Raw genomic sequence first — 18538 nt, forward strand, 5'->3', positions numbered from 1 at the left:
CCGTTGACGACGAAGAACGGGACGCGAACCTTGGCTTGATTTTGCTTGCAACTTTCGAAAATTCCTAGCCAATTGGGAGTGTGTGTGCCGTGAGGGTTGAGGGGGTTAGGGATGGTTTCAGCTTTTTAAGAGAGGTGGCCGATTGTTTATGCAAAAAGTGTAGGGTTTTCAATTCAATTAATACATTATATACTACTAAATCACCTTCAAGGCTTATTAGGCCTATTAAGCCATCTAATTAGGCCCATTAGTCTAATTAGGACATAATTAAAATATTAACAAAGTTTTTCTTTTAGCAAATATGTGAATTTATTAGCCGGGTTGCCAAAAAATTCGTATTTTAGTTGAAAAACCAACACCGATAAAATTTACGTCCCAGGCGTATAAAATCACCTCTAAACCCCCTATTTTCAAAAATATGAAAAGCATCGACCATATTTTAAATAATTAAAAATAATCATTTACTAAAAACATTTGACATTTTTCAGCCATCGGTCCCCGTTCCTCGATCGTCACTTTGAATATTCCTAAAAATACAATTTTATGCATGATGACAATAAAAATCTCATTTAACATATGAACAAGTATGTCACATAATTAATTAGCAATTAAAATCAATTATTACTTATTTTTCATTATTTCCTAGATTCGCATGCAGTTGGATTACGTCGTCTTAATTTTGGACCTTACAATTCCTCCCTCCCTTAAATAAAATTTCGTCCTCGAAATTAGAACTTACCGAATAGATCTGGATAGTGACTCTTCAAGTCTCTCTCGGTTTCCCAAGTAGCTTCCTCTTCCGAGTGATTCAGCCACTTGACCTTGAACATTGGAATGACTTTGTTACGCAATCGTCTTTCTTGTCTTGCCAAAATCTGGACAGGTCTTTCCTCATAAGTCATATTTGGAGGTAGTTGAAGAGGCTCATAATTAAGCACATGTGACGGATTCGACATGTACTTCCGCAGCATCGAAATGTGGAACACATTGTGAACTCCTGCAAGCGCTGGTGGCAATGCCACTCTATAAGCTAGTGTCCCAATCCTCTCCAAAATCTCGAACGGACCTATAAATCTTGGACTAAGCTTGTCCTTCTTGCCAAAGCGCATAACACCCTTCATGGGTGCTATTTTCACAAATACATGATCGCCCACTGCAAACTCTAAGTCCCTTCGCCTTTTATCCGCATAACTCTTTTGTCGGCTTTGCGCAGTCTTCATTCTATCACAAATTTTGACTACCAGCTCAGTTGTCTCTTCAATCATATCTGGACCAATATCTCTTCTTTCCCCAACCTCGTCCCAATGAATAGGAGATCTACACTTCCTTCCATAGAGTGCCTCAAAAGGAGCCATTCCTATTGATGATTGATAGCTGTTATTGTAAGTGAACTCCACTAGAGGTAATTTTGGTTCCCAACTGCCTTGGAAATCAATAACACATGCTCGCAGTAGATCTTCCAAAATCTGTATAATTTTTTCTGACTGACCATCGGTTTGAGGGTGGAACGCTGTACTGAACAATAACTTTGTCCCCATCGCTGCATGCAGACTTTTCCAAAGAGACGACGTGAACCTCGGATCCCTGTCACAAACGATGGATACAGGAATCCCATGCAGCCAAACTATCTCCCGAATATACAAGTCGGCATACTGAACCATGGTGAATGTCGTCTTAATAGGTAGAAAATGCGCTGATTTCGTAAGACGATCCACTATCACCCAAATGGCATTGAATCCTTTAACTGTCTTTGGCAATCCCACAACAAAGTCCACAGTGATGTTCTCCCATTTTCACTCGGGAATAGGGAGTGGTTTTAATTTTCCCGCTGGTCTTTGATGCTCTGCTTTGACTTGCTGACAAGTCAAACACTCGGATACATATCTCAGAATGTCCCTCTTCATGCCTGGCCACCAATATAATAACTGCAGATCTCTATACATTTTTGTGCTGCCCGGATGAATGGAATATGGTGTGTCATGGGCTTCCTTCATAATAAGGTTTCTCAAGGAATCATCACTAGGAACCCATAGACGGTCTCTATAACGAACCAAGTTATCCACTACTGAATATAAATTCCGGCCCTTGGCTTCATCTCTAGCTATCCACTTTTGCAACTGCTCATCAGTAGACTGCCCATCACGAATTCTGTCTCTCAAAGTCGACTGTACTGATAATGTGGCAAGATTAGGGGCCTCGCCCCTAGCATACACTGTAAGCTCAAACCGCTGTATCTCGGACTGCAACGGTCTTTGGAGTGATAAATGAGTGATAACTGCTGCTTTTCTACTCAATGCGTCTGCCACTACATTAGCTTTCCCCGGATGGTAGCTAATGTCACAATCATAGTCCTTTACCAATTCAAGCCATCTGCGCTGTCTCATATTCAACTCCTTTTAGGTGAAAAAGTATTTCAAACTTTTATGATCGGTGAATATCTTGCACTTCTCCCCATAAAGGTAGTGTCTCCAAATTTTTAGTGCAAAGACTACTGCTGCAAGCTCAAGATCATGAGTAGGGTAGTTCTTTTCATTAATTTTCAACTGTCTTGACGCATAGGCGATAACTCGGTCGTTTTGCATCAGAACTGCGCCCAAACCAAGTTTAGAAGCGTCGGTATATAAAACATACTCCCCTTGCCCCGATGGCATAGATAACACTGGTGCGGATATCAAGGCTCGCTTCAACTTGTCAAAACTGTCTTGACACTCGGATCCCCAAATAAATTTAGCATTTTTCTTCGTCAAAGATGTCAAAGGCACTGCAATAGATGAGAACCCCTTGATGAGTTTGCGATAATAGCCAGCTAGTCCCAAGAAACTGCGAATCTCGGTGACACTCTTCGGTACTGGCCACTCTTTTACTGCCTCAACTTTACTCGGATCAACTTCCACGCCATCACTAGAAATGATGTGGCCTAAGAACGCCACTCTGTCAAGCCAAAACTCGCACTTGCTGAACTTTGCATATAGCTTTCTGTCTTGTAATACCTGCAGTGCGATCCTCAAATGACGGCTATGCTCCTCTCTGTTCTTGGAATAGATCAATATGTCATCAATGAAGACAATAATAAACTGATCCAGTTATGGCTGAAATACGCGATTCATGAGATCCATGAAGATCGCTGGCGCATTGGTCAACCCGAATGGCATGACCATAAACTCATAGTGCCCATATCTCGTGCGAAACACTGTCTTGTGAACATCAGATTCTTTGACTTTCAATTGATGGTATCCAGATCGCAGGTCAATCTTAGAAAATATCGATGCTTCTTGCAACTGATCAAATAAATCTTCGATTCTAGGCAGTGGATACTTATTTTTGATAGTGACCCGATTAAGCTCTCGATAATCAATGCAAAGACGCATGCTGTCATCTTTCTTTTTCACAAACAATACCGGAGCGCCCCATGGAGAGTAACTAGGGCGAATGAAACCCTTGTCTAGCAATTCTTGAATTTGATCTTTTAGTTCTTTCATTTCAGTAGGTGCTAGACGATAAGGTGCTTTAGATATAGGAACAGTGCCCGGCATAAGATCAATAGAGAACTCCACTTCACGATCGGGTGGAATGCCAGAAACGTCGTCAGGAAAGACGCTAGGAAAATCTCTCACAATATCAACATCTTCTAACTTCTGACTGATGGATTGATGTGTAGTAGTGACACATGCTAGATAAGCTTGACATCCACGCTTAATAAGCTTCATCGCACATAGACCAGAGATAACGTGCGGCATTTGCTTGTTTCTTGCCGCCTCAAAGACAAAAGGTTTACCACAAGGTGGCCTAATAGATACTGATCGCTGTCGAAAATCAATCTATGCTCCATTTGCTGATAGCCAATCCATCCCAAGTATAATATCAAATTCGGACATAGGAAGCACAATAAGATCTGCCCGAACAACATTTCTGAATAACCGAAGCTCCAGATTCTTAACAATCTTAGACGTGAGCATCTGATCGCCGGATGGAATAGAAACTTTCAAACCCAAACCCATATCTTGAGGAGTAATTTTCAGTCTTTTTATGAAAGTTTCAGATATGAAAGAGTGTGTAGCTCCTGAATCTAGCAATGCATAGGTAGCTACACCTAGAATAATGATCCTCCCTGCGATGAAAATTGTCTTATATATCTTTTCGCGTTGAATCTTAAGGATTTACTATCATTAATTCCCAAAGTTATAAGAAGATTGCGCGTTGAACTTAAACATTTTTTTAAATGGCACTTTAGTCCTTCAACTTATGAGATTTGCAATATTGACCCCAAAATTTCCGTATTGTTGCAATTAAGTCCCTATATTATTCGAAATTCTGATTTAGCCCTTCATGTTTCGAGAATTGCATTTTGATCCTTAAGATTTCAGAAATTGTACTTAGGTCCCTTATTTTCGAATTATTGCATAATAGCCCCTTTAATTTTCGGAATTGCATGTTAACCCCTCCAAAAATTCAAAATCCCCCTTAATTATGATTTTCTTTAATTTTGGCCCTAAAACTTTTTATTTGGAATCAATTCATCCTTCACATAAAATAAGGCACAAAATTCAAATCATTTTCTAGGGTTTCTAAAATCATCACTCAAGTCCAACTAAGTAGTACATGCAACCTAATTTATTCTAGGTTGAAACTTGATCCCAAATCAATTCTAATAGCCAATTTAACATTTCATGCAATAATAAGCAATATAAAAGTGTTAAATTACTAGGTTACCCGTGATGAGTGTAGTGTCTGCTTCTTCCTCTGCTTCCTTAGCATTCATAACATAGGCTCGGGCCGTAGTAGCTGCTTTCCTCTTTGGACAGTCATTGGCTTTGTGTCCATCCTCTTTGCAGTAGAAACATTTAAATGATCCCCATTCACACTTGCCAAGATGTGGGCGGCTGCACTGTTTGCATAGTTGCCTCTTAGCAGGCTTTGGTGCTCCAGGATTTTGTGGCTTCGGTGGTGCTGGCTTCTTGATTTGACCTTGGGGCTTTTGAGGCCCTTGAGGTTTAGGAGGACCAGTATTTGGCTTCTTGTTGGGTTGATTGTTATTCTGATAGTGCTGCCTCTTGCGCTGAATCTCAAAGTCAATGTCCTTTAAGGACTGCTCAGCCTGATATGCATAAGTAACTGCCATAGCGTAATTCTTCGGACGCATCATCATAACTTTATCCCGAATGGTAGGTCGTAGGACATCCTTGAAATGCCTAAGTTTTTCTTCCGCAGTCCCCGACAATAAGGGGTACAAAGTGGCAACCCCTATCAAACTTCTTCACAAAATCAGCAACATGTATGTCTCCCTGACGGAGAGTCATAAATTCCCTCTTTATCCGGCTTCTGACATCAGCAGTAAAGTATTTCTCATAGAATTTCGTCTTGAACTGTGCCCAATTGAGTGTAGCAAGGTCAACACCATGCTCGGCTCCTTCCCACCATAAAGAAGCGTCGTCCCTAAGCAGATAAGTAGTGCACCTCACACGGTCGGCGTCTCCCATGTCCAGATAGCGAAAATGTACCTCGAGTGATCGGATCCAACTCTCAGCAGCAAATGGATCGGTGATGCCAGAAAATTCCTTCGGCCCTAGCCTCCGGAACTGCTCATAAATATCCTGCTGTGGCCTAGGTGGCTGCTGTAGCTGCTGCTACTGCATCTGCTGTAACTGCAGCTGTAACTGCTGCTGTTGTAACTGCTGCTGCTGTAACTGTTGCTCGAAGAGACGAGCCATGCCCTCTAAAGCACGAGTAGCAGGATCCCCTGGAGGAGGAGGTGGTGGTGGTGGTGCATTTCTTTGACTATTCCCTCGGCGATTAACACTGTTCTTTTCCTGATTCTCGATAACGGGTACACATCTAGGAGGCATTTTATCTGAATGTTTTCCAAATTCTAACGTAACCAACATGCAATTAAATCTAAGTTTTCTAATCATTTGACATGTCCTAATTCATTTTATCAATTTAAGCATGCAAAGCATAAATACTCGAAAAGCTAATAAACATGCATCATAAACATAATATTCATATCATCATGCAGGTAACATCATACTAAATCATATAAAGCATGTAAACTTACAAATTGAGGCTTGACGACTGATCTTCCCGGGGCTGATGGTGGCACAACCCTTTACAGGACCTTTGCTCTGATACCAACTGAAACGTCTGCCCTTTTTATTGCTTTAAAAGTACTAGAATTTTTTTTTTTAACACTCAATTTTCGGCCATGTACCTTTCTTACATGAAAATATTTTTATAAAATATTTTACCCTTTAAAATTAAACATCAACCCACTAGCATTTTAAAAATCAAGTGCAACAGTCATCAAATAAAATCGTCGCATGTTTACCAAACCTAAAAAGCAATATTTTGAAAAGAATAGCTCATACTAAACCTCTCAAAAATCTCTCAAATGCATAAATAAATAATCTTAAAAATCTTTAATCATAAAGCATGAGTCAAAAGTCATAATGCGGAATAATAGAAGCGCTGGTCCTCGGGTTGTGTGCGCCATCAGTCCAGTCTAATCATCCGTCAAGTCCTCCCTCATCCTCACCTGCATCCATCACACCTAGTGAGTCTAAAGACTCAACACACCATCATCTTTATAGCAAGTAATACGTAATACAGTCAACATATAACAGTGAAAAATATTTGTACTTAAAATATCGTTTTCATGAAAATGCATAAACTTCAAACATGACCCTTTTCATAAATATTTTCATGATGCATAAACTTAAACATAAACATTTTCATGACATGCATTTCACAAACCTCAACATTTTTCCTTTTTCCTCAACATGACATGACATAAAACATTTTTCATGATCATAAACATTTTTCCTTTTCTTTTTTATTTGTTGAATTCAGATCGTTAATTGTGACTTTCCTCAAACCTCAAAAGTCGATGGATCCATCTACATGTAACCACAGTACTGGGCGGCGGGGGACACCAGCAACACTCTCACCGGTCAACTGGGCCCTGGCCTATCATGATCGAATAGAAATACGATCGTTGGGCTCCCTCTGGGGCCTTCTCCCATAAATGGGCTCCCTCTGGGGCCTTCTCCCCTCACGATATTCCCATTCTTACCTCAAACCTCATATCCTCATAACCTCATATTCGCAATAATGGAAACACGATCGTCGGGCTCCCACTGGGACCATCACCCTCACGACATCGCCATCATTAATGAATTAGTCACAATCACTTCACTTCCTTCAACATTTACATTCTCACCACTTTATAAAAATCATACATAACATAACATTTTGTTTTTGAAACCAAGCATGCAACATGTCTTTTAAATGTCTTCCTTAAATCATAAAAATCTCTTAGACATTTAAAAATAATAATTTAATCATGAACATTTCATAAACATTTGAAAATAACCATAATATCATAAAAATAGCATTTAGGGCACTGCCATGACCTTTACTAATTTATAGGTGTAAAAAGACCGTTTTACCCCTGGATTCGATATTTTACGATTTCGACTTTTTCCTTGATTTCATGACTCTAACATGTCCCAAATAATTATTTAAGCCTACATGAATTTTTTTTTCGTAATTTTATTTAGCTTAAATATTAGACTTTTTCATTTATCTTTAATTAATTGTTTTGACGGTGTTTTAATCCCGAAAAATCCCAAACTTTAATATAAAATTCCTAAATTCTAAATTTAGTCTTTTTATATTATTTTAGCCCTTATGAACCACGACTCGACCCCCGTGAGCCGTTTTTCCAATTTTTCTTTATTTAAAAACTCAAATTGACACCTAAACTTCGACCCCGAGCCATCTCTTAATTTTATCGAGTCACCCCCGAACCATATTGAACTAGGACCTTACCAACATGCTTAGGTACTCTACTGACCCACAAGAACTCACGGGCCAAGCCCCTGGACTCGAAACCGAAGCACAATATTCAGAACCTGTGCTGGCCGAGACATTGCATTACACTAGGACTCTTAAATCTTGAGCTTAGGACCTAGCCAATCACCCGGCCCTCGAACCATCCAGTGGTGCACTCTCCTAGGGACCTACGGTCACGCCATGCCCCAGCCCAGCCCACTGGACCGAGCCCCTTTTCCCAGAAAACCAGCGCCCCCTGCGCATGGCTAGAACCCTCTCGGGTAGGAGTCCCTCATGCGAAGGACTCCTCGCCGCCTCTCAGCTCGAGTCCTAGCATGGCTAGGACTCTGACCTTGTCTCCCCCATGCCCCATGCTAGCCCCTGGACAGGAGCCGCACCAAGCCCAGCCGTGAGGACCCCTAACCGAACCCATGTTCTTCCCATGACAGCACTGTTGTGTTTTATTTGGTTCTCTTCAATTTCCAGCGTGTGTGGTGTGTTTACAGGACCCTAACTCACGTGTAAACCCTTGTAAATCATGGCCTAAATCATGGCAGTCCTTAAACAACATACAATCATGATTTAAGAATCAAAAACCTTGCTTAACATATCATGCTATGATCCAAAAACGACAATCTAGAAAAGTGGCACTTGTTTTTCTTTCATGTTTTTCATGCATCCAATAATTTAAACATTAATATGATATGATGATGAGAAAAGGGAGATTAGGGTGTGCCTTTGCGTTATAAACGCTCGAATATCCGTTGACGACGAAGAACGGGACGCGAACCTTGGTTTGATTTTGCTTGCAACTTTCGAAAATTCCTAGCCAATTGGGAGTGTGTGTGCCGTGAGGGTTGAGGGGGTTAGGGATGGTTTCAGCTTTTTAAGAGAGGTGGCCGATTGTTTATGCAAAAAGTGTAGGGTTTTCAATTCAATTAATACATTATATACTACTAAATCACCTTCAAGGCTTATTAGGCCTATTAAGCCATCTAATTAGACCCATTAGTCTAATTAGGACATAATTAAAATATTAACAAAGTTTTTCTTTTAGCAAATATGTGAATTTATTAGCCGGGTTGCCAAAAAATTCGTATTTTAGTTGAAAAACCAACACCGATAAAATTTACGTCCCGGCGTATAAAATCACCTCTACACCCCCTATTTTCAAAATTATGAAAAGCATCTACCATATTTTAAATAATTAAAAATAATCATTTAATAAAAACATTTGACATTTTTCAGCCCTCGGTCCCCGTTCCTCGATCGTCACTTTGAATATTCCTAAAAATACAATTTTATGCATGATGACAATAAAAATCTCATTTAACATATGAACAAGTATGTCACATAATTAATTAGCAATTAAAATCAATTATTACTTATTTTTCATTATTTCCTAGATTCGCATGCAGTTGGATTACGTCGTCTTAATTTTGGATCTTACATTGTCTATGTCTTTATTTGATTTATAGTATACTGGAAGGTAGGATTTCTTTGAATTTTGTGAAGTCCATCTCGAAGACCAATTGCATTAAATCTTGCAGAGTCTGTTTGGGTTGTGTGAATATCCAATTTGATAATCAAATAATCAAGCTCGAAGAATCCGACTAGAAATATCATCCAGGTGAATCCTCATATGATCCGGCTTTGAGAAATCTGGTTCTAGAAGGCAACGCGACTAGGCTTCTATAACTCCGGTTCAACACTTGTAAATACATCAATGGCAGTTGAGTCTTATAATAGTTAGAAATTATTTGTTAGGACCAAAATGAAAGAATTAAAATCTAACATTAATATTATTATATTTAGTATATTAATTAAAAGCCAAGAATCATGCTATCAACATCCAAATTAATTTTCCTTTTGAAAAAACATCCAAATTAATTTAATATATAAAAAATTGATATTTTAGATATTAATTCAATAATAAAACAAAGAGATATTTTAATATTGACATATAAAAATTTAAATTTATATCATCATTAGAAGGAAGATATAAATATTTTTAAAAATATATCTAACGAACTAATATAATTTATAAGATTATTTTAAGAAACAAAATAGTATTATTGAAATCAAAAGTGATTAGCGAAGAAGATATTAATTATTTGCAAAAACTTGTGTGAGATGCTCTCATGGGTCGTATTTTGTGAGACAAATCTCTTATTTGGGTCATCCATGAAAAAGTATTAATTTTTATGCTAAGAACATTACTTTTTATTGTGAATATCGGTAGGGTTGACCTATCTCACAAATAAAAATTCGTGAAACCGTCTCACAAGAGACCTACTATTAATTATTTACATGTTATGATAACATTTAGTTAAAACATTAATTAAACTATTTTCAATAAATCTTCATAATTATAAATTATTTATAAACATGACATCAAAATATCAAAGAAATATAAGGAAATTTGCGCAATTGTTGATTATTGGCAAAAATTAATTTATTGCAAATAAAATTTACAGCCATGATATAATTAATTTATTGAAATCAAATAATATATTTTTGAGTTAGATTATATCATTTTTAAAATATCTCTCTCTTAAAATGTCCTCCAAAAAACTAAAATTTATGTCCATTAAAAAAACCAATAAACTATTATATTATTAATTATTGAAATATAAATAAAATAAAAATAGGAAAAAACTTAAAATAGACGAACAAAAGCTTGAAAGGGCACGGAGAAGAACTAGAAATAGAAAATGATAAGAGTGTTAAACTAAAAAAAATTACAGTAAAAAGTAAAAATCTCAAACTCACAAAATATATTAAACTACACACTTTATAAAATTTTCTCAACTCAATATGTTTTTCTTCACAAATTGAGGGACCTATTTATAGAATTTCTTTGAAAATAATCCAAAAATAAATATATCATTACATACATCATCACATACTAATTTTCAATATTTACAACTCTTATTTTCAACATTCAATAATTTCAACTCTTATTTTCAACACCCTCCTTATGATGATGATCATGATACAATGATTATCTTCATTACGTGTTTTTATACTGGCTCGTTAAAAACCTTACTAGGAAAAACTCATCGGGATAAAAATCATAGTAATGGAAAAAGAGCGCAGTCATGTAAACTCTCCCTCATGTTAAAACGATTGATTCTTCACAAATTTCGTAGATTGCACATCCCAATATTATATATATGTTTTCTGAATATTGTCGTAGGAAGTGCTTTTGTGAAGAGATCTGAGGAGTTTTCACTTGATTGAATGTAACGAATATCAATATCTTTATTCTTCTCAAGCTCTTGGTGAATGCGAAGAACTTAGGGGGAATATGTTTAATTCTATCGCTTTTTATGTATCCTTCTTTCATTTGAGCAACACATACAGTATTATATTCATATAAAGTCACAGACTTCTTGTCGAATGATAATACGCATGAGATTTTGATATGTTCGGTCATTGATTTTAGTCACACACATTCACGCTTAATTCATGTAGTGCAATAATCTTGGCGTGATTTGATGAAGTGTTACGAGTGTTTGTTTCTGTGAACACCAACAAATTGCAGTGCCTCCGTGAGTATTTACATATTCGATTTGAGAACGTGCCTTGTGTGGATCAGATAAGTACCCAACATCAGCATAATCAATTATACTTTGATTGGTATCTTTTGAATACAAAAGTCTCAAATCTGTCGTTCCTCGTAGATAATGGAATATATGTTTAACTCTGTTAGAGTATCTCTTTGTTGGATATGAGCTAAATCTTGCCATTAAATTTACAGCAAAAGATATATCAGGTTTTGTACAATTTGCAAGATACATAAAAGCACCAATAACACTTAGATATGTTACTTCTGGACCAAGATTTACTTCATCATCTTCACATGGACGAAATAAATCATTTTCTATGTTTAATGATCTAACAACCATTGGAGTACTTAAAGGATTTGATTTAGCCATTCTAAAACGTTTAAGGACCTTTTCTATATAATTTGATTTGTCAACAAATATTTCACGTTCTTTTTGTTCAATTTGCAAACTCAGACAATACTTTGTTTTTCCAAAGTCCTTCATTTCAAATTCTTACTTCAAGTACGACACAACTTCTTGAATTTCCTTATTCGTTACAGTGATGTTTAAATCGTCAACATATACAACAATAATTAAGCATCCGAATGTTGTTTTTCTTTTAATAAAAACGTAAGGGCATATTGAATTGTTAATATATCTCTTTTTCATTAAGTGTTCATTTAGGCGATTATACCACATTCGCCCGTATTGTTTTAAGTCATATAATGATCTTTGCAATTTCACAAAATAAAATTATTTGAGTTTTGAAATTTGTGCTTCAGACATCTTAAATCCTTCGAGGATATTCATATATATTTATATAGATTACTATTGAGTTATCCGTATAAGTAAGCTGTGACAACATCCATAAGACGTATTTATAAATTTTCTGATACCGTTAAACTAATCAAATACCGAAACGTGATTGCGTCCATAATAGGATAATACGTTTTTTAATAATCAATTTCAGACATTTGAGAAAAACCTTGTGCAACAAGTCAAGCTTTATATCTTACTATTTTATTTTTCTCATTTCGCTTTAAAATAAAAACTCATTTGTACCCAATAGGTTTTACATCTTCAGGTGTAAGGACTATATGTCCAAAAACGTTACGTTTATTTAGAAAATCCAATTCAACCTGGATGGCGTCTTTCCATTTTATCCAGTCCTGTCGAATTTTACATTCACCAAAATATTTTGATTCGTGATCTTCATTGTCATTTATGATGTCAAATGTCACATTATAAGAAAATATCTCATCAATTTCTTTTATATATTTTCGGTTAAATATTTTTCCAGTATTAATATAATTAATAGAGATTTCACAATTCTCATCAGTTTGTGGTTCTAACATAACATTTTTATCATCATGTATTTCTACCGAAACTTCATTATCTATTTTGTGATCATCATGTTTCTCTATAATTTTTATTTTTCGATTATTTTTATCCTTGGAACCGATTGACACTCCATTCTTCGTTCGTTTTATAATATCATGAGTGTCTTCAATTTGTTTCTTTGGAATTGCAATTCGAGCAGGGGCATTTACAACATGTATATATGATTTAGTTGCCCCTTTTGTGTCTGCAAATGCATCTGGTATTTGATTTGTTATTCTTTGCAAGTGCACAATTTGTTGTACATATTTTTCACATTGTTTTGTTCTTGGATCCAGATGTAACAATGATGATGTATATCATGTAATTTTCTTTTCGATATGTTTATTTTCTCTTCTAACATTGAGAAGATTTTCTCATTAAAACGACAATCAGCAAAACGTGCTGTAAACATGTAGCATGTCTAAGGCTCAAGATATCGAATTATTGATGGACTATCATAACCGATATAAATTCCGATCTTTCTATGAGATCTCATTTTTGTTCGTTGAGGCGGTGCAATAGGTACATTACCATACATCCAAAAATTCTCAGATGAGAAATGTCTAGTTCTTTACCAAAGGCAAGCTGCAATGAGGAGTATTTATTATATGCATTTGGTCGGATACGAATTAATGCAGCATCATGTAAAATTGCATGTCCCCATATAGAAACATGGAGTTTTGTTTTCATAATCATTGGTCTAGCAATCAGTTGTAGACGTTTAATCAATGATTCAGTTAATCCATTTTCTGCATGTACATGAGCAACATGATGATCAACAGTGATTCTCATTGACATACAATAATCATTAAAAGTTAGGGAAGTAAATTCACCTTCATTATCAAGTCTAATTTTCTTGATTGTAAGATTGAGAAATAGATTCCGTAATTTTATTATTTGAGCAAGTAATCTTGCAAATGTCACATTCTGAATTGATAATAAACATACATGTGACCATCTACTGGAGGCATCGATCAATACCATAGAATATCTAAATATTCCATATGGTGGATGAATTGCCCCACAAATATCACACTGGATAGGTTTAAGAAACATGAGTGATTCAGTTTGGATTTTAGCTGGTGATGGTCTTACAATAAGTTTTCTAAGAGAACATGCTTTACATTGAAACTTATTATTTTGAAAGATCTTCTTGTCTTTCAACGGATGACCATGTGTATTTTCTATAATTATTCGTATCATCGTTGAACCAGGATGTCCTAATCGATCATGCCAATTAAATAATATTGAAGAATTATCAACTATCATGTTTGATTCAGTTGGACTTATATGTATATAATGCAATCATGTATGGAGCATTGATAGTTTTTCAACTACATATTTCTTTCCTGATTTATATGTGGTAAGACACATATATTTCTCATTTTCTTCATTTATTGTCTGAGTATCATACCCATGGGAATATATGTCATTAAAACTCAACAAATTTCTTTTCGATTGTGCTGAATACAATGCATCATTTTTCAAAAATTTTGTATCATTAGGTAACAAAAAATGTATTTTACCACAACCTTTAATCAAGTCTACAGGACCTAATATTGTATTCAAAATTTTTTTGTTGGTTTTAGTTCCAATAAATATATTTTATTTCAGAGAATAGTCTGCATTGTACCACTATCAGGCGAACTTTCATGGGATTAGTTCCTTGTTTACCTTTGTTCATAGCATTTTTCGTATTTGAACTTCAAAAATAATATGCAATGAAAAAAATTACTGACAACACATATGTAATTTATTGAAAAATATAACGCATATAATAACTATACAACAAAACATTAGCATATGAGCACATGAAAAATAAAATATTTTACTTTTCTATTTCACCAATATATTGATAATTTTCAAATAAATCATTCAGAAAATTTACAACATCAAAATGAGTTGGATCACTCAAACAGTAACTGTGATCAGTGAAATTGGTCTCTTTTTATTTTCCCTTTATTGATTCTTTATATAGCTTACAAAGGTGCTCGATGACTCGACAAATACGAGAACAATGTCCTGGAGTGCCGCATCTAAAACAAGAACTTTCAAATCATTTTGAGTTATTTTCATTAACACTCATGTTCTCATGATGCCTTTTTAATGGCTGATTCGTGACGCCCTTTTGAGAGGAGTTATAGAAGTAACTAACTATCTCGATTGTTTTCAAAACCATGGCGCGACCACGACCACGACAACTTCCACGTCCACATCCATGACCACGACCTCAATTTCGACCTCGACCCAAACTTTATCTTTGACTTTGACTTTGATTTTGATTTTTATGTTTAAATTCATTTTTACTTACAACATTTATTTCTGGAAATGTTGTTGATTCAATGGGTCGGAACTGATGATTTCTTATTAGCAGCTCGTTGTTCTTTTCCACCATAAGAAGACATGCGATAAGTTCAGAATATCTTGCAAATCCACGCACTCTATATTGTTGTTGTAGAGTTATATTTGATGCGTGAATAGTGGAAAAAAATTTCAAGCATTTTCGATTTCGTAACCTCATGATGTCCACAAGATTTTAATTGCGAGATTATTCGATACATTGTCGAATTGTAATCACTCACTGTATTAAAATTTTGGAATCTTAACGTATTACATTTATCACAGACGGTCGGAAGTATAAATTTTCTTATATGTTCAAATCTTTCTTTTAATCATTTCCATAAAGCCATGAGATCTTTTTCAATGAGATATTCGCATTTTTAATTCTTCGTCAAGATGTCGACGCAAAAATATAATAAATTTTGATTTTTCTTGTGATGATGAGATACCATTTTTTTAATGGTCTCATTTAGATCTAATGACTCAAGATGCATTTCTACATCGAGATTCCATACCATATAATTTTTCCCCGTAATGTCGAGCATAACAAATTCGAGTTTTGCCAAATTTGACATGGTGGTACTATAAAAATAACAATGCATTTTATTAGTTAAGTTCTAATATATTAATATGACAATACAAAGTAATAGATAAACTATAAGTACAAGAATTCTTAAAAATAAAGAAAAAAAGCGAGGCATGTATTGTCCGATAAATACAATACTAGTGAGTATAATAACAAAAATAATTATACAAAATAACCTTGAAAGAACCATCATCTTCTTCTTCGAAAATTTTGATGAAGAAAATTTTTCGGGAGGAAGAGTAAGTTTGGAGTGATTGAATGTGTTTGTAAAATCATATTTATAGAGTAAAAACTAGTTGTTTATGACTGTTTATGACTGTTACAAAATCTTAAAAAAATAAATGTATGTATACGTAAAATTTATGGTAATAACATGATGTATATAATGTTAATCATGTTTAAATAATTATGTATATCATATCACATTATTATAATGAGATGTCAGAGACTCTTTTTATATAATATTGTGACATTATACAAATATATATATATAATTATTATATAACACAATAAAAAAATATATACACAGTGAAATAATCATATCACTTATTATAATGAGGTGTCATTGACTCCTTTATATAATAACATGATATTATTCAAATATATATATACAATAAATAAATAGTAACATATTAAAAATATATAAGCTGTGTAATAATATAATCACATCACGTTATTATAATGAGGTGTCATAAACTCTTTTTATATAATAACATGATATTATGGAGATCCTTCGAGTGTCGTGCTGATAACATCTTAAAAGTAAAAAATTTACTATAAAAAGTAAAAAATTCAAACTCACAAAATATATTAAACTACACACTTTATAAAATTTTCTCCACTCAATTGTGTTTTTTCACAAATTAAGATACCTATTTATAGAATTTTTTAAAAATAATATATAAATAAATACATCATTACATACATCATCACACGCTAATTTCCAATATTTACATCTCTTATTTTCAGTATTCAATAATTTCAATTTTGTGTTGATTTTTTTTTAAATATATTATATGTGTATAAAATGATTCGTTTATCCCCACTTATGCTTATATTATAACATTTTGGGCCCCCAAATGTTGGGCGGCTCTGCTCTTAAGCCCCCACTGTTGCCAACAGACCAAGATAGACACCGAGCAAAATTAGCAAGTTCGTTAAATCAAATTTTAATATATCAGATTTGGAGTACGAGTCGTTCCTGTTGAAAAATAATATTTAAAATGTGTGTATTGAATATTTGAATGTTGAATATTTGAATGTTGAAAATAAGAGTTGTAAAAATTAGAAATTTGTGTGTGATGATGTAGGTAATGATGTATTTTATTTTTGAATTATTTGTAAAAATATTCTATAAATAGGCTCACCATTTGTGAAGAAATTCACAATTGAGTAGAGAGAAAAATATTATAAAGTGTGTAGTTTGGTAAATTTTGAGAGTTTGAGATTTTTACTTTTTACCATAAATTTTTACTTTTCACAACACGTTATCAGCACGAAGCTCTAAAAGTCCTTCATACTTTTCCAAGCTCCAAACAGAAGAAAAAGGTAACAAAAGTAATAATATTTATTTTACTGTTATTTATTTATTGTGTATATATTTAATATATAATATAATGTTATTATTAGAAATAATAAAAATAAATTTTTCAAAAACTTGTTATAAATCCTGGGAGGATGTTAAGACGACATCCCACACTCCCGGTAAGGGATACGACAAGTATAAAAGCCTATAAGATTTTTAAACAAAATAACTTATGACACATCATTATAATAATGTGATATGATATACATAATTATTTAAACATGACTAATATTATATACACCATTACCATAAAATTATACAAATACATACATTTATTTTTTTGTACACCAACGGTCATAAACGGTAACAAAACGGCTAGTTTTTGCCCTATAAATATGATCTCACAAACTCTTTCAATCACTCCAACTTTCTTCTATTCTCTAAAAATTATTCTTCATCAAATTTTTCGAAGAAAAAAGAAGATGACTTTCTTAAGGTTATTTTTAATTATTTTGGTTATCATACTCACAAGTCTTTTATTTATCGGAGAATATCCTCCTCGTGTGTTTTCTTTATTTTTACAAATGCTTGTACTTGTTGTTTATCTATTACTTTGTATTGCAATATTCATTAACTAATAAAATACATCGTAATTTTTTTAGTACCACCATGTCAAATTTGACAAAGCTCGAATTTGTTGCGCTCGACATCACGGGAAAAAATTATATGCCATGGACTCTCGATGTAGAAATGCATCTTGAGTCATTGGGTCTAAGCGAGACCATTAAAGAAAATGGTATATCTTCATCACAAGAAAAAGCAAAAGCTATAATATTTTTGCGTCGACATCTCGATGAAGGTTTAAAATGTGAATATCTCATCGAAAAAGATCTCGTGGCTCTGTGGAAAGGATTGAAAGAAAGATTTGAACATATAAGAGAAGTTATACTTCCGACCGCCCGTGATGAATGAAATATGTTAAGATTCCAAGATTTTAAGAAAGTCAGTGATTATAATTCAGCGATGTATCGAATAATCTCGCAGCTAAAATTTTGTGGACATGAGGTTACAGAATCGGAAATGCTTGAAAAAATATTTTCCACGTTTCACGCATCAAATATAACTTTACAGCAACAATATAGAGTGCGTGGATTTGCGAGATATTCTGAACTCATCGCCTGTCTTCTTGTGGCGGAAAAGAACAATGAGCTATTAATGTGAAATCATCAGTCCCGACCCACTGGATCAACAGCATTTTCAGAAGTAAATGCTGTGAGTAAAAATGAATTTAAACCTGGAAACCAAAATCAAATTCAAAGACAAGGTTTT

Source organism: Primulina tabacum, chromosome 1 (genome assembly GCF_025594145.1).
Source record: "Primulina tabacum isolate GXHZ01 chromosome 1, ASM2559414v2, whole genome shotgun sequence".
NCBI classification, from domain to species: Eukaryota; Viridiplantae; Streptophyta; class Magnoliopsida; order Lamiales; family Gesneriaceae; genus Primulina; species Primulina tabacum.